This window comes from Monodelphis domestica, chromosome 1 (assembly GCF_027887165.1).
Source record: "Monodelphis domestica isolate mMonDom1 chromosome 1, mMonDom1.pri, whole genome shotgun sequence".
In the NCBI taxonomy this organism is placed as follows: Eukaryota; Metazoa; Chordata; class Mammalia; order Didelphimorphia; family Didelphidae; genus Monodelphis; species Monodelphis domestica.
In genome coordinates, this window is record NC_077227.1 from 502,511,941 (window position 1) to 502,536,470 (window position 24,530).

Consider the following 24,530-nt stretch of genomic DNA (forward strand, 5'->3'; position numbering starts at 1 on the left):
GAAAACCCTCAAGGAGGAAAACTATTTCAACCAGTGCAAGTAGCATCTTCTCTGAAACTTCTAAAATTTGCTTAGTCACACAACCAATATATATGTCAGAGGAAAGACATGAACCCAGATCTCCCTGACTTCAGTCCCTTTAACTACTGTACCACACTGCCTTCCTTTGTTTTGTTTTGTTTTTGTTAAAACCCTTCCCTTCCATCCTAGAATCAATCCTGTGTATTTGGTTCCAAGGCAGAAGAATGATGAGGGTGAGGCAGTGGGGTTAAATGACTTGTCCAGAGTCACACAGCTAGGAAGTATCTGGGGCCAGTTTAGACCTCTAGGTCTAGGACCTCCTTCTCTAGGCCAGGCTCTCAATCCACTGAGCCACCTTGCTGCCCTGAACACTGCGTTTCAATATGAATGTTAGTTATTTTTATCCCCTCCTGACTAGAGGACAGAGGAAGAAAGGGAAGAAATTTTAGCTTAGGAGGACCTGGGTTCAAATCTGGTATTAGATACTTCCTAATTATGTGACCCTGAGCTGGTCACTTAATCCCATTTGCCTAGGCCATGCTGCTCTTCTTTCTTAGAATTGATGCTGTCAGAAGATAAGGGTACAAAAAAAAAAGAACAAAAGAAAAGAATATTTACCAGAGGAGTTTCTGAAGGGGAAAAAAAGACAATTTAGGAAGGACTTTCTTAAGGAAAAGAGTGGCCTTTGTATAGCCCTTTATACTTTACAAAATGCTTTACATACATGATCTCATTTCATCTTTAAGCCTTAATAAGATTGATGTACTGGGAAAGAGCATTGGACCTGGAGTCAACATACTCATTCAATTCTAGGCTTTGTCACTCATCTCTCTATACCTCCATTTTCTCACCTATAAAATGAGGAAAGTGGTGTTTGCTTAGCCTACCTCTCAAAATCATCACACTGTTTAAGTCTTAAAAGCACTCTAAACATGAAATAGTACTTCTATGCCCATTTTACAGATGAGGAAACAGAGGCTCTAATGAGTATATGAGTAGCCTGAATTCACACATCAAATAAGTGTCAAAAATGGAATTTGAACTGAGGTCTAATTATTCTTAGTACAGTGCTCTTTTCCCAGACCACCTAAAACATACTATGCTACCTTTGGAAGTCTATTAACTGGTAGTTTTCACCTCTTCAATTAGGTAATAACACCTCACATTTGCCCTATGTTTTTCAGTGTTTCTCTGTAGCAAAGAAAAATAGAAATTAAAAAACAATGACCACAACAACGGAGACGGGTTCTAGGAGGGAAACAGTTTTCTCCTTTTAACTGCAGGCACTGTTCCAATCAGAGAAAAATAAAAAAATGCATCTAGATTTGAAGTCAGAGTTTTGATTCAAATCCCAGTTCCACCAATTAAAAACTACATGACTTTGGGCAAGTCACTTAAAATTCTCTGAACTATAATTTCCTTATCTGTAAAGTAAAGGGATTGGACTATTTAATGCCTAAAGTCCCTTAAAGATCTAAACCTCTGATCCTCGGTCATATGATGCTCTTGGATCCTCAGGGCCTGAAATATCATGCTTCCACATTTTCTGGGCCTGCCTTTAGTAGGATCTGCCACATCATTGCCAACCCTTTTCCCAACAACTCAATACTGAAAAAATGCACCATTTTCAAATATTCCATAAAATGGGCAGTTCATGTATTCCTACCTCTCCCAAAATGCCTGGAGATGATAATGCGTACTCATAAAATAGCATAGTGGGGGGGAGTAGCAAATCAAGGACCGTGTCTTTTGTTTCTCTGGGCAGTACCTATTTTTGCCCTCAGAAAGACTGATGGATTAAGAGTCAGAAGATTTGGATTCAAGCCCCAACTCTGTCATTTATTCTGTGTGAGGTATTTCATTTCCCTGGTCCTAAGTTTTCTCATCTGTAAATGAAGGGCTTAGAAGAGATCAGAGATGTCAAACAGCAGGCTTGAAGATGTGGCCAAAAACACTCCCAAGTGCCAAAAGAACTAGATTAATGGGCATTGGGAAATGTTTAACAAAACAAATATAAATATAATAAAACACAGATAACATCTGGACTAGATGATCAAAGTTCCTATTTTAATTTGTTCAGTCATTCAGTTGTGCCCAACTCTTTATGACCCCGTGGACCATAGCATGCCAGGTTTTTCTCTCCTCCAATATCTCCTGAAATCTAAGTTCATGTTCATTATTTCCATAACACTATTGATCCAGCCCACCCTCTGCCACCCCCTCTTCCTTTTGTCTTCAATCTTCCCCAACACCAGGGTCGTTTCCAATGAGTCCTGACTTCTCATTATGTGGCCAAAGTATTTAAGCTTCAGCTTCATATTTAACCTTCCAGTGAATAGCCTGAATTAATTTCTTTAAGTATTGACTGATTTGATCTCTTTGCTGTCCAAGGGACTCTGAAAAGTCTTTTCCAGAACCATAATTCAAAAGGATTGATTCTATGGTGCTCAGCTTTCCTATTTTAGTAGTATTTTTTAAAAAATAAATATTATTGTTCTTTTTTTTAACATAGTCTATTCCCCTTATATTCTTCCCCTCCTTCTTCTGGGAGCAGTTAGGTGGCTCAGTGGGTTAAGAGTCAGGCTTAGAGACAGGAGGTCCTGGGTTCAAATATGACCTCAGATATTTCTTAGCTGTGTGACCCTGGGCAAGTCACTTAAACCCCATTGCCTATCCCTTACTGCTCTTTTGCCTTGGAACAATACACATAATTGATTCTAAGATGGAAGGTAAGGGTTTAAAAAAAAGAAAGAAAAGGGGAAGCTGGGTAGCTCAGTAGATGGAGATCCAGGCCTAGAGATAGGAGGTGCTGGGTTCAAATCTGATCTCAGACACTTCCCAGCTGTGTGACCCTGGGCAAGTTACTTAACCCCCATTGCCTAGCCCTTCTGAATCGTAACCAATACACAGTATTGATTCCAAGATGGAAGGTAAGGGTTTAAAAAAGAAAAAAGAAAAAATGTTCCTATATAACAAAAAAAATCTTTTTTAGGATAAAGGAATTAGAGGGTAAAAAACAACAAAAACTGATGAATACATTGAAAAAAATCTGACAATGTATATAATTGTTCCACATCATGGACACAAATCTCTGCAGAAAGATGGACAGAAGTGTCTTTTCATATCTCACCTTTGAGGCCAAATTTGTTCTTTGTAATTTGCAACGTTCATTGCAATTACTCTGTGGTGATTGTTCTTTCTATTAACATTGATGTTATTCTGTATATTAACTTCCTATCTCTATTTTACTATGAATCAGTTCATATAAATCTGTTCATATTACTCTATTTTAACATTTTCGTCTCTTCTTATATAACAATAACATTTCATTACATTCTTTTATGACAACTTGTTTAGCCATTCTCCAATCAATGGATGGGCATCTACTTTGTTTTCAGTTCTTTGCTACCTCAAAGAACATTGTTATAAATATTTTAGTGTAGATCAGATCTTTCTTTTTTTTTTTCACTTACCTTCTTGTGGCATATACCTGGCAGCAGAATCTCTGGGTCATAACGAATAGGCATTTTTTCTGCTTTATTTGCATAACTTAAATTGCCTTTCAAAAGAATTATATCAGTTCTTAGCTCTACCAACAATAGGCATGAGTGTGCCTATCTTTCAACGACCTCTCCAACATCTACTATTCACACCTTTTGTCACTTTTACTCTTTCTTCCATGTGAAGTAAAACCTCTAGGCTACTTTGGTTTGTATTTCTCTTATTATTCATGTTTTGGAGCATTTTCTTCATCAAACAGACACCAACTAAGATTCCTTTCCATTTTTGACATCTGGCTCCTCAGAACTATTTCTGCCTTCCAAATAGCTATTACCTTTCTCTCACACTATCCAGGCCATGCTTAGGAACTGCTACCCTAGAGCTGCCATCAACTGGCCTCCCTATTTTGGCCTAATGTACACCTCTCAAACAGAGTCCAAATTAACTCCTTTTCTGTTCATAATGAAAGGTATTGATATAAATTTTTGTCCTTACATCTGTCTTGCCTCCAGAAATGGAGTTTTGTGACTGAACTCAAAACCTATTTAACTTTCCTTCCTTATGACCAACATCCTTGTTGCCCAACAGGCTTTGTCCTGGACTTCTTTATGAGATCCAATACTGCTGGTTTGGAAATGCTGGTTCCAGTAGGGACTGTCTCTCATTTCCCTCCCAAATGGTATTAGCTTTTTATCACAGGCATAGTGAGAGAAGATGGCAAAGAGAGGGTAGTTTTTCTAAAAAGTTAGTCATTTCTCTGGTTGGCTTCTCTGGCTTTCTCTTTGCCAGATCCAATACTTTCAATCAACATTTATTGAACATCTCTATGCAAAGCATTGTTTGGATATAAGAACAAGAAGAAAAAGAAAAAAGGAAATAGAGCTTACATTCAAGGGGCTTAAATTTGACTGGAGAGTTAAAAAAAGGAAAGAATCAGAAGAAAAAAAACATAAGAAGAGCTGACAACCTGTGCTGGGGGCATTAAAATGGGCTTAGGACAAGGACTATTTTCACTTTTTCTTTCGGCCCAAATGCTTTCCACAGTGCCTAATACATTTTAAGTGCAAAATAAATTTTTACTAACTAATGGAATATGATGAAGATGGAGCTAGAAAGGACCTTAGAAACTGAGGTTAATAAAAACTAAGGGACTTATTATTGAGATCTTAGAGGAAATCAATAGCACAGCTAATATTCAGGTCCTTCTAAGTCCAAATCCAGTATTTTCCACCCATATTAAACTGCTTTAGGTATAGACACTATAAGAGCTAGTGTGTTTTTCTGCTTTTCCTCTTTATAAACAAGTCAGTTTCATCTACAGATGAAATTGAGGTCTGATATTTAAAAACCTTTGCTGAGACATTCTTGAATCACCTTCAAAGACTTAAGTGAATCAGGCAACTCTCTATATGACTCTCTGTATCTGTGTCTCATTTTCACATGTCTATGTCTCCATGTGTCTCTATATTTCTCTATCACTTTATCTTTCTGCCTCTGTGTACATGTCTGTCTCAATATCTGTCTGTAGAAAATAAAAGTTAATTTTTTTAAAGAACTGAATTAGATGACCTCCAACATCCTTTCCAGTTCCAAATCTTATGATCCTTATGTTAAATTAAAAACTACTCAAAGAAAGTGGTCCTTAGTTTTGTCAGGAGGTTTGGATTCCAGTAGGGCTCTGCCATTAAATCACTGATTAAAAGACAAAAAGAATATGAACAAACCATTCTCAAAAAAAATTACAAAATATTAATAACTACATGAAAGAATGCTCCAAGTCACTAACACGAGGTAACATTAATTTAATTAATTTAAAATAAAAATGATATAACAATAAAATAAAAACAACGCTCACATGCTGAAAACTCCCACCAAAAAATGGCAATTGTCAATATTGGAGGGGATGTAGAAGGATAAGCACACTGACACATTTTTGACAGAGTTGTGAATTATTAAAATCACTTTGGAAATCAATTTGGCATCATGCAAATAAAGTGACTAAAATGTCCATATTCTTTGATCAAAGACTCTATTACTAAACTTTTATTCCAATGAAGCCTTCATAGATAAGAAGGTCCCTTTAGATACCAAATTATATATAGCATATCACTTTTTTGTGAAAACAAAGAACTAGAAATAAAGTAGATGCTCATTGATTAGGGAAACGGTAAATTATGGTACAATAATATAAGATAATATTTTCTGTGCCATAAGAAATTATGGGTTTCTACAAGGGTAGAGTCAAGAGGGCAGCATAGAGGCAGCAAAAGTTCAGACTTCTGAAAACCCTTCCTCACCAATTAAAACCAAATGCTCCTAGAGGACTGAAAACCAAATCTAACAACAGGACAGAGCTAAGGGACACTCTTGTTGGACTCAACTTAAAAGGTATGCCCCCAAAAATCCTGAATTTGAGAACACTCAGTTTTAAGGGGAAGGAAGAAGGAAGGTTCCAGAACCCCTCCCCGACCTACAGTACTGAGCCTCCAGCAGTGGCTGTAATCTCTGGACAGGGAAGGGTGCAAGTCTAGAGGAAGTACCGTTCAGGAAAAACTGTGCCAGGCTCAGGGCTTTGAACACAGGTGGCAGGTGGCAGCTGGAGAAGAACCTCAAAGAAGGCAGCCCAATCCCAGCTGAGACACTCCATATTGCCCCCGCCTCCTAATCAAGGTTTTATCCTCAAGGCACATCCAGCTCTGCAGGTTCAACTCTGCTGAGCTTAATGCCTTCAGAGGGCAGGGAAGCTGAAGCTCAAACACCCCTCCCCCACAGACTGCTCTGAGAGCCTTGCTAAGCTCCAAGGGTGAAGGCTGACAGAAAAGCCCCAGATCACAGATCCAGCACATAATGAAAGGAGCAAGACCACAGACAACCCCAGGGGGCAAAGAAGGGGAAAATATGATCAAACAAAAGAAAAAAGAAATTACAACAACAGCTTCTATACAGGCAATGAACAAAGAGCAAATGTAAGAGTGGAGGATTAAGGAACACCAAGCAAAAACATAGAAACTCCAGTGAATTGGACACAGGCTTTGGAAGAACTCAAAATACAATTCAAAATACAATTAAGAGAGACTGAAGACAACTTGGAAAAGAACTTAAAAGGCAAGATAAGTCATCTGGAAACAGAGGCACATCAACTAAAAAAATGAAATAGTGTCTTGAAAGCCAAAATTAATCAGCTTGAAAATGAGGCAAAGGAGATGAAAGATCAGAAAGAGAAGGATAACCAAAAAGCCAGGGATGAAATTCAGTTGTTAAAAACCAGAATACAACAATTAGGAGCAAGCGACTTAACAAGGAAGCAGTAAAATACAAAACAAAATCAAAAGAATGAAAAAATTGAGGAAAATAGGAAACACCTCATACACAAAACAGAAGATTTAGAAAATAGATCCAGGAGAGACAATTTAAGAATCATTGGTCTACCAGAAGGCCATGACAAAAGAAAAAGCCTGGATATCATCCTACAGGAAACTATCCAAGAAAACTGCCCCAACATTCTAGAACAAGAGGTAAAAGTGGAGATTGAAAGAATCCACAGATCACTTCCTGTACTTAGTCCCCAACTGAAAACACACATGGATGTTATAGCCAAATTCAAGAACTATCAGACCAAGGAAAAAACATTACAAGCTGCTAAGAAGTCATTCAGATACCATGGAAACACAGTGAGGATAATAGAGGATCTGGCTGCATCTACACCAAAGGACCGAAAGCCATTGAATATGATATTCTGGAAAGCAAGGGAACTAGGTCTACAACCAAGAATCAACTACCCAGCAAAACTGACTATATTCCTACAGGAGAAAGTATGGTCATTTAATAAAATAGAAGAATTTCAAGCATTCGTAAAGAAAAGACCAGACCTAAACAGAAAATTTGATGCCCAAACACAGAACTCAAGAGAATCATCAAAAAGTAATTAAGAAATGGGGAAAAAAACTTTTTTAAGGGACCCAATAAGTTAAAATGATATGTATCTCCACAAGAAAAGAGGATATTGGTAAGACTTAAAAATTGTTATTTTCGGACTCCCAGATGAGCATGGCAGTAGTCTATACGCGAGACCCTTCCTCTCCCCAAGACCCAACGAAATACACTACCTGAAAAGAACATAAAAACCATCTTCAGAAGAATTGAGGGACTCAACAGTAGGGCACAGCATTGAAAGTACATGGGGTTTGAGCATTTCCACACTATAAGGAGAAAAAGCTCCCACCCAAATGTAAGACAATCTACCCTTCCCCACCCCACCTACGGAGCCAGAGTCAGAGTTGGTGCATACCAGAAACAGCGAGTGAGCGAGGAACACCTCTAGAGTAAGCAACGGGCACCTCTAGGTCCTTGGGAGCTGACTAGGACTGCCAGGGATCTACCCATGAGAGTAGATACACAGGAAACCTCTGCACATTGGAGAGCACAAACCGTGGGCATTCTAGCGAAAAGCAGACTCTGTGAAGATTTGAGAGCTTGCCTCAGGCAAAAGCTTTGCTCCGTAACTCCATAAACAGAGAACTTGCCTATCTCACTTAGATTTCTGACTAAAAAGGGAAGGAAAAACCACCACAGTGATGGCTTGTTGTGCCCAGGACCAATAGACACCCTCCAAGAAAAACAGGAAGAAGACATTGACTCTTGAAAAATTTTACAGAGGGAAAACCCAGGTTACAAAGGAAAAAGAGGATGAAATTCAAACAAAATCAAAACCTTCCAAAAAAATGGAAATTGTCCACAAGCTCTGGAAGAATTCAAATTGGAGCTTATCCAAAAGATGGAAGCCTTCTGGCAAGAAAAATAGGAAATAATTCAAAGAGATAACAACAGTCTGAGAGACAAGAACTCCCAATTGGAGAAACAGCTGGAAGCCACAAAAAGCAGGGTAGACCAAACTGAAAAGGAAAACCAGTCTTTAAAGACCAGAATTAGGCAACTGGAAGACAATGACCTTGCAAAACAGCAAGAATTAATAAAGCAAAGTCAAAACACTGACAAATTAGAAGAAAACATAAAATATCTCACTGACAAGGTGACAGATCAGGAAAACAGAGGAAGGAAAGACAATTTGAGTATCATTGGTCTACCTGAAAAAAAAAACAGAAATAAACAGAAATCTTGACACCACACTATAAGAAATCATCCAAGAAAGTTGCCCTGATGTTCTTGAACAAGGGGGGGGGGGGGCGGGAATAGACATTGAAATAGTTGATAGAACACCCTCTATACGAAATCTCCAAAAGACAACTCCCAGGAATGTAATTGCCAAATTCCAAAGCTTTCAAGCTAAGGAGAAAATTCTACAAGAAGCCAAAAAGAGACAATTCAGATACCAAGGAGCACCAATCAGGATCACACAAGACCTGGAAGTTTCCACACTAAAGGACCACAAGGCCTGGAACATAATATTCAGAAAGGCAAGAGAGCTGGGTCTCCAACCAAGAATCACCTATCCATCAAAACTGACTATATACTTCTAGGAGAAAGTATGGGCATTCAACAAAATAGAAGACTTCCAAGTAATTGTAAAGAAAAGACCAGAACTCAGTGGAAAGCATGATATCCAAACACAAAGAGCAAGAGAAACATGAAAAGGTAAATATGCAAGAAAGGGAAAAGGAGAAAAATGTTTTTTATTCAAACTCTCTTCTTTAAGAGCTACAATTAGATCAACTTATATATATATTAATATGTGGGGGAAATGTTATTTGAAACTCTCAAAAATTGTATTCATTATTATAGTAATTAGAAGAATCACTCATAGGGAAAGATTGGGGCATTAAGGGCTATAAGATGATATAGGGGAAAAAAGGTAGGGGGAATTGATGATGGTACCAAAAGATATTTGAAAAAATAAAATAAATAGAATAATATTTTTCACACAAAGATACACATGGGAAGGGGAGGGGAAGAATACTCTTATAAGAAGGAGAGGAAGAGACTGCTAATAGGTAATACTTAAACCTTACACTCAGTGAAATAAAATCTGAGAGGTAAGAGCATCTAGATCCACTGGGATCTTGAATTCTTTCTTATATAACAGGGTAAAGGAGAAGGTAAAACTAAGGAGGGGTAAGAGGGAGGGGGAACAAAAAGGGAGGGAAGGAGAGATGGGTAGGGAAATTAACAGATCCTAAAAAAACAAGAAGGGAATGAAAAGGGAGGGGTCGGAAAGGGGAGCATATCAAGGGAAGGGATTAGGGGGATTGATTAATCCCCTGGTTTAAAAAGATATAGCAAAAGAAGAAAGGACAGAACTAGGGGAGGATATCAAAATGCTAGGGAATTCACAAGTGACAATCATAACTTTGAACGTGAATGGGATGAATTCACCCATAAAACATACATGAATAGGAGAGTAGATTAGAATCCAAAATCCTACCATATGTTGTCTACAAGAAACATACCTGAGAAGGGTAGATACTCACAAAGTCAGAATTAAAGGTTGGAGTAAGGCCTATTGGGCCCCAACTGACAGAAAGAAGGCAAGAATTGCAATCATGATATCTGACAAAGCCAAAGTAAAAATAGACCTCATTAAAAGAGATAGAGAAGGTAAATACATCCTGATAAAAGGGAGTATAGACAATGAGAAAATATCACTAATCAACATGTATGCACCAAATGGTATAGCACCCAAATTTCTAATGTAGAAACTGGGAGAATTGAAGGAGAAAATAGATAGTAAAACTATACTACTGGGAGGCCTGAAGCTACCACTATCAAACTTACATAAATCAAATAAATAAATAAATAAATAAGAAAGAGGTAAAAGAGGTAAATGAAATCTTAGAAAAATTAGAGTTAATAGATATGGAGAAAAATAAATAGGGACAAAAAGGAATACACCTTCTTTTCAGCAGCACATGATACATTCACAAAGATTGACCATATACTAGGTCATAAAAACATGGCATACAAATGCAGAAAAGCAGAAATAATAAATGCAAACTTTTCAGATGATAAGGCAATAAAAATAATGATCAGTAAGGGTACATGGAGAGCCAAATCAAAAATTAATTGGAAATTAAATAATATGATTCTCCAAAACCAGTTAGAGAACAAATCATAGAAACAATTAATAATTTCATTGAAGGAAATGACAATGATGAGATATCATTTCAAACCTAATGGGATACAGCCAAAGCCATACTCAGGGGAAAATTTATATCCTTGAGTTCATATATTAACAAATTAGGAAGGGCAGAGATCAATGAATTGAACATGCAAATCAAGAAACTTGAAAGCAAACAAATTGAAAACCCCCAGAAGAAAACCAAATTAGAGATCCTAAAAATTAAGGGAGAAATTAATAAAATTGAAAATGATAGAACTATTGAACTAATAAATAAGACTAAAAGCTCGTATTTTGAAAAAACAAACAAAATCGAGAAAGTAATGGTCAATCTAATTTAAAAAAGAAAAGAAGAAAACCAAATTAACAGTATCATAGACGAAAAGGGGGACCTCACCTCCAATGAAGAGAAAATTAAGGAAATCATTAAAAACTATTTTGCCCAATTATATGGCAATAAATATGCCAATCTAGGTGATAGGGATGAATATTTACAAAAATATAAATTACCTGGATTAACAGAAGAAGAAATAGAATTATTAAATAATTGCATATCAGAAAAAGAAATTGAACAGGCCATCAAGGAACTCACTATGAAAAAATCCCCAGGGCCTGATGGATTCACAAATGAATTCTATGAAACATTAAAAGAACAGCTAATCCCAATACTATACAAATTATTTGACATAATAAGCAAAGAAGGAGTTCTACCAAATTCCTTTTATGACACAAATATGGTACTTATTCCAAAGCCAGGCAGATCAAAAACAGAGAAAGAAAAATACAGACCAATCTCCCTAATGAAGATAGATGCAAAAAACAGAAATAGGATACTAGCAAAAAGACTCCAGCAAGTGATCACGAGGGTTATTCATTATGACCAGGTAGTATTTATACCAGGAATGCACGAATGGTCCAATATTAGGAAAACCATTCATATAATTGATCATATTAACAAGAAAAAACAACAAAAATCACATGATTATCTCAATAGATGCAGAAAAAATCTTTGAAAAATACAACACTCATTCCTATTGAAAATACTAGAAAGCATAGGGATAGAAGGGCCTTTCCAAAAAAATAGTAACAAACAGTATATATTTAAAACCATCAGCAAACATCATCTGCAATGGGGACAAACTAGAAGATCAGGAGTGAAACAAGGATGCCCATTATCTCCTCTATTATTTAACATTGTACTAGAAACACTAGCAGTAGCAATTAGAGAAGAAAAAGAAATTTAAGGTATCAGCACAGGCAATGAGAAGACCAAGTTATCACTCTTTGCAGATGATATGATGGTCTACATAAAGAATCCTAGAGAATCACCTAAAAAAGCTAGTGGAAATAATCAACAACTTTAGCAAAGTAGCAGGATACAAAATAAACCCACATAAGTCATCAGCATTTCTATACATCTCCAACACATCTCAGCAGCAAGAATTAGAAAGAGAAATCTCATTCAAAATCACCTTAGAAAATATAAAATACTTAGGAATCAATCTGCCAAAACAAACACAGGAACTATATGAACACAACTACAAAACACTTTCCACACAACGAAAACTAGATCTGAGCAATTGAAAAAACATTAACTGCTCATGGGTGGGATGAGCTAACATAATAAAAATGACCATCCTACCCAAACTTATCTATTTATTTAGTGCCATACCCATCGAACTTCCAAAAAACTTTTTTACTGAATTAGAAAAAACCATAACAAAGTACATTTGGAAGAACAAAAGATCAAGGATATCCAGGGAAATAATTTGAAAGGCAAAGGAAGGTGGCCTTGCAGTCCCAGATCTCAAACTATACTATAAAGCAGTGGTCATCAAAACAATTTGGTACTGACTAAGAGACAGAAAGAAGGATCCATGGAATAGATTTGGGGTAATGGACCTCAGCAAAACAGTCTATGACAAATCCAAAGATCCTAGCTTTTGGGACCAAAATCCACTATTTGATAAAAACTGCTGGGAAAATTAGAAGACAATGTGGGAGAGATTAGGCTTGGACCAATACCTCACACCCTACACCAAGATAAACTCAGAATGGGTGAATGACTTAAACATAATGAAGGAAACTATAAACAAATTATGTGAACACAGAATAGTATACATGTCAGATCTTTGGGAAGGGAAAGATTTTAAAACCAAGCAAGACTTAGAAAGAGCCAAAAATGTAAAATAAATAATTTTGACTACATCAAATTAAAAAGGTTTTGTACAAACAAAACCAATGTAACCAAAATCAGAAGGGAAATAACAAACTGGGAAGCAATCTTCATAACAAAAACTCTGACAAAGGTCTAATTATTCAAATTTACAAAGAGCTAAATCAATTGTACAAAAAATCAAGCCATTCTTTAATTGATAAATGGGCAAGGGACATGAATAGGCAATTCTCAGTGAAAGAAATCAAAAGCATTAATAAGCACATGAAAAAGAGTTCTAAATCTCTTATAATCAGAGACATGCAAATCAAAACAACTCTGAGGTATCACCTCACATCTAGCATATTAGCTTACATGACAGCAAAGGAAAGTAATGAATGCTGGAGGGGATGTGGCAAAGTCAGGACATTAATTCATTGCTGGTGGAGTTGTGAATTGATCCAACCATTCTGGAGGGCAATTTGGAACTATGCCCAAAGGGCGCTAAAAGACTATTTGCCCTTTGATCCAGCCATAGCACTGCTAGGTTTGTACCCCAAAGAGTTAATGGAGAAAAAGACATGTACAAAAATATTCATAGCTGCGCTCTTTGTGGTGGCAAAAAATTGAAAAATGAGGGGATGCCCTTCAATTGGGGGGTGGCTGAACAAATTGTGGTATATGTTGGTGATGGAATACTATTGTGCTCAAAGGAATAATAAAGTGGAGAAATTCCATGGGAACTGGAACAGCCTCCAGGAAGTGATGCAGAGCAAAAGGAGCAGAACCAGAACAATATACACAGAGACTGATACACTGTGGTATAATCAAGTGTAATGGACTCCTCCATTGGTGGTAATTCATTGATCCTGAACAACACAGAGGGTTACAGGAGAAAAAACACTATCCACATTCAGAGGAAAAACTGGGGAGTAAAAACACTAAAGAAAAACAACTTCTTAATGGCATGGGTCGAAGGGGATATGATTGGGTATGCAGACTCTAGATGAACATCCTAGTGCAAATACCAACAACATGGAAATGGGTTCTGATCAAGAACACATGCGTTACCCAGTGGAACTGTGTATCGGCTATGGGAGCAGTGGGGGAATGGTAAGGAGGAATACAAAATGATTTTTGTAACCAAGGAATAATGTTTGAAATTCACCATATAAAAATTTTTTTTAATTGTTATTATCACCAGGGTAGCTAGAAGAATTATACTTAGAGGTAACAGTGACAACCTGTATAGGATGAAATGCCAAAACATAAATATGGATATGGATATATTTATATATATATATATATATGTATGTATGTATACACGTAACTAAAGTTTAAAAAGCGGTTAATACTAAGAGAAATGGGGAAAGAAACAAAATAGGGTAAATTTATATTTCACAAAGAAGCTCATGGTGGGAGAGGGAAGAACATCAATACACTGGAAAGCTAAAGAGGTTGGAGATAGGAAATACTCGATTTTTACATGCATTAAATTTGACTTGAAGAGGGAAAGACAATCAAATACATTGGGGCAGGGAATTGATTTGCACCCTACAGAGAAATAGAAGTGTAACAAATGGACTGGTGGGGAGGGAATCAATACAAAGGGCAAGGGTGGGAGGGGTAGTTTAAAAAGACTATGAAGAAAATAAGAGGGGAATAAGAAAGGAGAGGGGTAAAAACTGAAGTAAAATAAGGATGGGAATTAGGGGGACTAATTAAATACAAAACACTGGTATAGAAGGAAATAATAAAAGAAGAAAGGGCAGGACTAGGAGTGGAAAGCAAAATGCTGGGCAATACACAGCTGATAATCATAACTCTGAATGTGAATGGAATAAACTCACACATAAAAAGCAAGTGAATAGCAGAGTGGATTAGAAACCAAAACCCTACCATATGCTGTCTACAAGAAACACACATGAGGAAGGTAGACAAACATAGGGTAAAAGTAAGTGGATGGAGCCAAATCTATTGGGCATCAACTGAGAAAAAGAATGCAGGAGTCACAATCATGATAACTGACAAAGCCAAAGTAAAAATAGATCTAGAGAAAAGAGATAGGGAAGGTAAGTACATCCTGATAAAAGGCAGTATAGAAAATGAGGAAATATCAGTACTCAACATGTATACACCAAATGGCATAACATCCAAATTTCTAAAGGCGAAACTAGTGGAGCTCAAGGATGAAATAGATAGAAAACCTATACTAGTGGGAGACCTGAACCTTCCTCTATTAGAACTAGATAAATCAAACTAGAGAGGTAAGAGAAGTGAATTAAATTTTAGAAAAATTAGAGTTAGTAGATATGTGGAAAAAAATAAATAGAGGTCCAAAGGACCTTCTTTTCAGCAGCACATGGTACATTCACAAAGACTGATCATGTACTAGGGCACAAAAACATTGCAAACAAGTGCAAAAGAACAGAAATACTAAATGCAACCTTCTCAGATCACAATGCAATGAAATTAATAATTAGTAAGGGTACATGGAGAGGTAAATCAAAAATTAATTGGAAATTAAACAATACGATTCTCCAAAATCGGTTAGTTAAAGAACAAATCATAGAAACAACAACTTCATTGAAGAAAATGACAATGATGAGACATCCTTTCAAAATTTATGGGGTGCAGACAAAGCAGTACTCAGGGGAAAATTTATATCCTTGAATTGATATATTAAATTATGGGGGGCAGAGGTCAATGAATTGGACATGTCAATTAAAAAGCTAGAAAGTGAACAAATTAAAAATCCTCAGATGAAAACTAAATTAGAAATCCTAAAAATCAAAGGAGAAATTAATAAAATTGAAAGTCAAAGAACTGTTGATTTAATAAATAAGACAAGAAGCTGCTACTTTGAAAAAAACAAATAAAATAGACAAAGTACTGGTCAATATAATTTAAAAAAGGAAAGAAGAAAACCAAATTGACAGTATCCAAGATGAAAAGGGAGACCTCGCCTCTAATGAAGAGGAAATTAAGGTAAACATTAAAAACTATTATACCCAATTATATGGCAATAAATATGGCAATCTAGGTAATATGGATGACTATTTACAAAAATATAAATCTCCCAGCTGAAAAGAGGAAGAAATAGAATACCTAAACAACCCCATATCATAAAAAGAAATTGAAGAAGCCATCAAAGAAATCCCTAAGAAAAAATCCCCAGGGCCTGATGGATTCACAAATGAATTCCATCAAACATTCAAAGAACAGCTATTCCCAATATTATAAAAAATATTTGACAGAATAAGCAAAGAAGGAGTTCTACCAAATTCCTTTTATGACACAAATATAGTGCTGATTCCAAAGCCAGGCAGATCAAAAACAGAGAAAGAAAAATACAGACCAATCTCCCTAATGAAGATAGATGCAAAAAACAGAAATAGGATACTAGCAAAAAGACTCCAGCAAGTGATCACAAGGGTTATTCATTATGACCAGGTAGTATTTATACCAGGAATGCACGAATGGTCCAATATTAGGAAAACCATTCATATAATTGATCATATTAACAAGAAAAAACAACAAAAATCACATGATTATCTCAATAGATGCAGAAAAAATCTTTGAAAAATACAACACTCATTCCTATTGAAAATACTAGAAAGCATAGGGATAGAAGGGCCTTTCCAAAAAAATAGTAACAAACAGTATATATTTAAAACCATCAGCAAACATCATCTGCAATGGGGACAAACTAGAAGATCAGGAGTGAAACAAGGATGCCCATTATCTCCTCTATTATTTAACATTGTACTAGAAACACTAGCAGTAGCAATTAGAGAAGAAAAAGAAATTTAAGGTATCAGCACAGGCATTGAGGAGACCAAGCTATCACTCTTTGCAGATGATATGATGTTCTACATAAAGAATCCTAGAGAATCACCTAAAAAAGCTAGTGGAAATAATCAACAACTTTAGCAAAGTAGCAGGATACAAAATAAACCCACATAAGTCATCAGCATTTCTACATTTTACCAACTCATCTCAGCAGCAAGAATTAGAAAGAGAAATTCCATTTAAAATCACCCCAGAAAATATAAAATACTTAGAAATCTATCTGCACAGACAAACACAGGAACTATATGAACACAACTACAAAACACTCTCCACACAATTAAAACTAGATCTGAGCAATTGGAAAAACATGGGTAGGATGAGCTAATATGATAAAAATGACAATCCTACCCAAACTAATTTACTTATTTAGTTCCATATCCATTGAATTGCCAAAAAAACGGTTTTACTGAATTAGAAAAAAATAAAAGTTCATTTGGAAGAACAAAACATCAAGGATATCCAGGGAAATAATTTGAAAGGCAAAGGAAGGTGGCCTTGCAGTCCCAGATCTCAAACTATACTATAAAGCAGTGGTCATCAAAACAATTTGGTACTGGCTAAGAGACAGAAGGGAGGATCAGTGGAATAGACTTGTAAGTGACCTCAGCAAGACAGTCTATGACAAATCCAAAGATCCCAGCTTTTGGGACCAAAATCCACCTGAGGGGACCAAAATAAAACCTGCTGGGAAAATTGGAAGACAGTATAGGAGAAATTAAGTTTAGATCAACATCTCACACCCTACACCAAGATAAACTCAAAATGGGTTAATGACTTGAATATAAAGAAGGAAACTATAAGTATATTAGGTGAACACAGAATAGTATACATGTCAGATCTTTGGGAAAGGAAAGATTTTAAGACCAAGCAAGAGTTAGAAAAAATCACAAAATGTAAAATCACTAATTTTTATTACATCAAAGCAAAGAGGTGTGTTTTTTTTAACAAACAAAACTAATGTATCCAAAATCAGAAGGGAAGCAACAAATTGGGGAAAAAATCTTCATAACAAAAAACTCTGACAAAGGTCTAATTATTCAAATTTATAAAGAGCTAAATCAATTGTACAAAAAATCAAGCCATTCTCCAATTGATAAATGGGCAAGGGACATGAATAGGCAATTTTCAGTGAAAGAAATCAAAAGCATTAATAAGCACATGAAAAAGTGTTCTAAATCTCTTATAATCAGAGAGATGAAAATAAAAACAATCCTGGGGTATCACCTCCCATCTAGCAGATTGGCTAACATGACAGCAAAGGAAAGTAATGAATGCTAGAGGGGATGTAGCAAAGTTGGGACATTAATTCATTGCTAGTGGAGTTGTGAATCGATCCAACCATTCTGGAAGGCAATTTGGAACTATGCCCAAAGGGCAATAAAAGACTGTCTGCCCTTTGATCCAGCCATAGCACTGCTGAGTTTGTACCCCAAAGAGATAATAAGGAAAAAGACATGTACAAGAATATTCATAGCTGCGCTCTTTGTGGTGGCAAAAAATTGGAAAATGAGGGGATGTCCTTCAATTGGGGAGTGGCTGAACAAATTGTGGTATATGTTGGTGATGGAATACTATTGTGCTCAAAGGAATAATAAAGTGGAGGAATTCAATGGGAACTGGAACGACCTTCAGGAATTGATGCAGAGTCAAAGGAGCAGAACCAGGAGAATAGTGTACAAAGAGACTGTTACACTGTGGCACAATCGAATGTAATGGACTTCTCCATTAGTGGCAATGCAGTTATCCTGAACAACTCTGAGGAATCTATGAGAAAGAACACTATCTACATTCAGAGGAAAAACTGTGGCAGCAGAAACACTGAAGAAAAAGAAATGTTTGATTAGATGGGTTGAGGGGGATAAGATTGGGGATGTAGACTCTAAATGATTATCCTAGTGCAAACATCAACAACATGGAAATAGGTTTTGATCAAGGACACATGTAAAACCCAGTGGAATTGCATGTCGGCTATGGGAAGGGTAAGGGGAGGGGAGGGAGGAAAAAAATATGATTCTTGTAACAAGGAATAATGTTCTAAATTGACTAAATAAGTTTTTCAAAAAAATTGAAATTATGAATGTAATAAATACAGAGAAGCATGGGAAAATCTACATGAATTAAAGCAGAGAGAAGCAAGCAGCACCAAGAAAACAAGATGCACAATAACTACAACAATTTGAATGGAAAGAACAACCAAGCACAAAAATGTACAAAAGTCAAAAGTGAAAGCAGAACAATTATATTTTTTAAAAGCATAGTTTTTGAAATAAGAAATATGAGAGGATGCCCCTTTGGCAGAGGTGGAAGTCCACAGATATTGCACATTATATGTTTTAGGACTTTTCAATATATTGACTGATTGTACTGACTTTTCATCTTTTCTTTTGTCTTTAAAAAAATATTATTTGTTATACAGGATGGCTCTCTGAGAGGCGAAAAGAAAGATATTGGGGGAAACTATGATGTTAAAAAAGACATCAATAAAAACTTTTTTAAAAATAGAAAAAATTTCACTCTGTGATTCTGGGCATGTCCCTTTGAGGTTCTCTCTTGGACTCAGTTTTCTCACCTATAAATTAAGAAATACTTTAAACACTTTCAAAATATAAACAAAATGGGGGGGGTGGGGGGAGGAAAAGAAAATGATCTTTGTCTTCAATGAATAATGCATGGAAATGATCGAATAAAATATTATAAAATTAAAAATATATATATAAACAAAGTAAAATTAGGGAGTTGAACTAGATCTCTAAGGGCCTGGTCTTCCAATACACTAAGTATCTCTCTGGGACACTCTCCTAGCCTAGGGCTATATCACCCCCTCAGTATTAAAATACCCCACTTCAGGGGCAGCTGGGTGGCTCACTGGATTGAGAGTCAGGCCTAGAGACAGGAGGTCCTAGGTTCAAATCTGGCCTCAGACACTTCCCCACTGTGTGACCCTGGGCAAGTCACTTAACCCCCATTGCCTAGCCCTTAACCACTGTTCTGCCTTGGAGCCAATTGGCTCCAAGACAGAAGGTAAGGGTTAAAAAAAAAATACCCCACTTCCACTCATACTCCCAATAGATGGCCAATATTGACTGACTAGAACCTCAGTTCCATTTAACCAATTAATATCAAACAGCTTGTACAAAAGGATATTTAATTTGAATATACAACAAGAACAAAAGTAGAAATATTTCTCCCAGCAGTTCAAGGACATCTCCTTTTTGACACCTCATTTGCTAGAGAGAGTGAGCTAAGAGTTAGCATTATGTCTACCTAGCATTGGTCCCAACAAATTCACATCCAAATGTAGCATGGTTACTAGATTAGTCCTGAGTTTTGTCTCAACTGCTACTGGGTTGGGTCCTGAAGGTTACTTTTTTTTAAGGATACTGTTTTTCCAATCACATGTAATAATTTTCTTTATATGTTTTCTAAAGTTAAAAGATCCAAATTGTCTCCCTCCCTCCTTTCCTAATCCACTTCCAGAAATGTTAACAATTTGATCTGGGTTATACACACATAACCCTACAAAACAAATTTCCTTGTTATTCATTGTAAGAGAATATTCATGTAAAACCCAAAATAAAAACACAAATAAACTAAATTTTAAAAGTGCATGTTTCAATCTGCATTCTGATTCCAACAATTCTTTCTCTGGGGGGGTAGATAGCATTCTTTGTCATAAATCCCTGAAGGTCACTTCTTGATCCTTGGGACATTGATGCTCGGCTAGCTGAAAAAAAGCTGTCATAGACTCTTACTCCTAGACTTCATGATACCCAGCAAGGCAAACAACCAAGGACTATTTTTATAGGCCCCAGCCAAAAACCTCTCCCTTTGTTTCCCATTGGACAGTTTAAAAGAGTCAAAACCAAAAGAAAAAAATTCACTTAGAGAGAGAACTGAAGAGAATGCCAGAGGCTCTGCTGAGTTGGTACCTTTTGACAGGACTCCCAATTCTGGCAGCACAGCAAATAGGCTACCTCTCACCATATGGTTAGAAGAGTAGGAATAATTATAGAATGTCTACGCATGCTCCAGAGTCTACCCAAGACACTTCCATTTCATGTCATCATGACTCTCCTAGGAGCAGACTCCCTAGCCTCTTCCATATAGGGAATAACATTAGAAGCACTCATGTGCTCGTCCTCTTTTACACATGAATATGATTCTCCACAATAAATTAGCTGACTTGGAAGGCTAAGTGTTAAACTAACAATTCAGATTTGTCTACTGACCCCAATATTATTTGAATGAGAGCTTTATCTGCAGCCATAATCCTTCCATCCCCAAGAGCAAAACCAACATTTGAAGGGTTTATGAACTAAATAGCCATTATACATATATATATATATAAATATATATATGTTGAATTTCTGTTGTTTATGTAATATCCCCAGTCCCAAAGCCCATTGGTATGGGACTCTTCTCATTTAGTGGAAATCAATACCCTTGAGAAAAGAGTCCCATTGGACCAATGGGCTTTGGGACTGGGGCTACACTTATGACAGAAAGTAGATTGAGAAGTGACAATTATAGACAAAGTTCTGATAGTACCATCTCATAAGAATCAATGCAAAGAAGATCCTAGGGAAATCTTAGAACAAAGAATGTTAGAGCTGGAAGAAATCTTAATAGAAAGTCAGGGACCTTGAAGGGGAAAATGTTAGAACTCAGAGGAACCTTGCAAAGATTATTTAGCCTAAATCCATTGGTTACCTAACTATTTACATACTGATTCACAGCTTCCATGGGCCCAGACCCCCTAAGTGAACTAGGATCCTTTGAATGTAACCTACAAGAGAATTAGGCTGAATCAGAAAATCTGAGCTATAATTCCAATTCTGCTAAAAATTAATTCTGTTTGATTAGGCAAGTCCCATTCCCTATCCAGTCCTTAGTTTAAAATGAGATGATGCTGGGGGACTATTCCAGCTCTAGATGTTCTGAGTCTAAGGGATCTAGTTCATATTTCTTTATCCTGTACTACCATCTATGGGTCAGTATTGGTAGTAGTCTTCAAGATCTCAAGTCCAAGAAATATTTTCTCTCTAGCTTATCACGCTAAGGTCTTCCTTGGTTTTCTTCCTACCTGTCTAGCCATTCATTAGCAGTCATGCTCTGAATGACCAAATTTCCACCCCTTGACAGAAGTTGGTCTCCTGATATTTAGCTCTGAACTACCTTCTTTCTCTACACTTTCTTGGCAATACCATTTTCTCTTATTACTTTTCTGAAAATGAATCTCCCAGATCTAAATATCCAAGTTTAGTCTCTTGCCTGAGTGCTTAACCCTGCACAACTGGATATCTCCATAGAATTCTCATAGGTCCCATATATCTCATATTCAACATGTCCAAAATAGAAGATAATGTATGCAAATCACAATAGTATTATTAAAATTTAATATTTTATTTTTCAATAATTACACATAAAAATAATTTTTAAACAGTTTTTAAAGTTTTGAGTTGCAAATTCTCTCCCTCATTCCTAGCCTCCCTTCCTCAATCCTATCTCCACCCACCCCCATCCTGAGACAGTAAGCAATCTGATATGTGAATGTGAAATCCCCTATCCACCTCATGATTACATTAGATCAGCAGTTTTTTCACATTTCAGTTACTTTGTGATCATAGACCTTAAACTTTTCTATCTGAAGTATTTTATGTATCTTAATCATATAAGCATTTTTAGTTCAGTCCCATAGGAACTGAATAAGTATATGATTATAAATATTAAATATTTCTAAAAAGAAGTCATCATTTAATTCTGAAAGAATCATTTCTAAGAAGAATCACACAGCCAGCATAGAATTTTCTGTCACTTCTCCTCCCTTTGCTCCATTATGTACAGTTGGGGTTCAAACACACCCATATAATATGCTTTTGCTTGATGCGTGAGGATCTATACAAATATCTGTAGAGATGTCTGGATTCTTGGGGAACTATTATCATATCTGAAAAATTATTATATCTTTAGTATAAGTTTTTGGGTATATAAGGAGGCCACTCAGAAGGCTCGGAGTCTTTGTCAGCTGACCAGAATCCAGCTTTATTGTGAGACCTGCCCTCTCTCAATAAATCTATTTCTTTTTGGCTTGGAGACTGTTTCACTTTTTTGGCATCTCTGCTAATAAATTTTTGCCACAGATATAGATTTTACATGTGCAATCATGTAAAACATTTTCCCACATATTATTATTATTATTAATTTCCTCCCAAATCCCCCCCTTTTCCTAACATCCTTATTTCTGCTCCTTGCACCAGCATCTTTTACTCAGTTTCACAAACTCAGAGTCAACTACAACTCTTGCCTAGCAAATCTGATCTGTTGCCAGCTCTCGTTGATTCTGCCTCCAAAACATCTCTTGCGTTGCCCCCTTCTGTCAGTTCATACAGACCCCACTCTTGTTCAGGCTTTCATCACCTCTTGCCCTACTTGCTGTAGCCCCCGATGGTCTCTACCTTCAGTCACTCTCCTCCGTATATGTGACAAATTGACATTTCTTAAGCATAGATATCACTGGTCAATACTGCTCCAAAAACTTCCATGGCTCCAATGCAAGAATATATTAGGAAATAATATTGGTTAAAAGAGCATAAATATTATTATTAATTAGAAACATGATTTGTACAAAAACAGAAACTAGATACAATTTTCTAGCTGGCATGTCTGTCTTCTCTGTATATATATATGATAATCTTACATATACACATATGTAGAAACTTTCTCAAAATTCACAAAAGGCCTTTGGCACAATATGTTAATCAAAGAAATAAAAGCCCTATGGGACTAGAGCCATATTAGGCCCCATAAATAGGCCTCTCATCTTCATGTCTAATGAGCATGAAGATATAGTTTGTGGGAGAATAGCGAGAGAGCTGCCTCCAAATGTTAGGGATATATTATGAACATCACTTGTTCAATTGTTTCCCATGCTTGACTTTTTGTGACCCCAACTGGGGTTTTCTTGGCAGAGATACTGGAATGGTTTACCATTTTCTTCTCCAGCTCATTTTACAGATGAGGAACTAAGACAAACAGGATTAAGTGATTTGCCCAGGGTTACACAGCTATTAAGTGTCTGAAGCCAAATTTGAACTCAAAAAGATAAGTCTTCCTGACTCTAAGCCCAACACTTTACCCATTGCACCATCTCGAATATCTCTTATTCTCCATTTAATAAACTGGGATCTTCTATAAACTTATCAAAACTTTTAATAGTCAGAGTTATAGAAGGGATCTTGTAGATCTACTCCAACCTCATTTGGCAAATGAGGAAACTGAGGCCCACAAAGGAAAAGTAACTTCCTCAATGTCACACAACAGTTCAGTGGCAGGGCCCAAACTCACATCTGACTGTCTAGCGCTCCCTCAAAATTCTGTAACTTCCAATATTCCATCTTTCTTTCACCTATGTTTCACACTTATTTCATACTTCTGAATATTCTGATTTTTAAAATGCTTGCTTGAGTCATGCCAATAATTAAAATCACTAAACTATGTGCAGAGCACCAGTCTAGGCACTGAAGAAGACATAAAGTTGAGAAAGGACTTGGTCCCTGCCCTCAGGAAGCTGATGATCTACTAGAGGGAATGAGACAATTAGATAATTTACCATGATACAAGATCATGCATAAATGCATAAAGGAAATAAAAGGTGCTTTTTAGGTCTTTTAGGAAAAGGTCATTACTCCTCAAGGAGGTGGAGCAAACACTGAATGCTTTATACCAAGGGTGACATTTGATGTGTTTCTGAAGAGCTAAGGAAGCTCAGCTAGTGGCTAGAGTACTGGCTTAGGGACCAAGAAGACTCATTTTTCTGAGTTCAAGTCTAGCCTCAGACTCTTACTAGTTAGGCAACCAGGATCAAATCAGGTGACCAAAAAAAAAAGTGCATTCCACATTTAAACATGTAATTTGGAAAAAAAATATTAA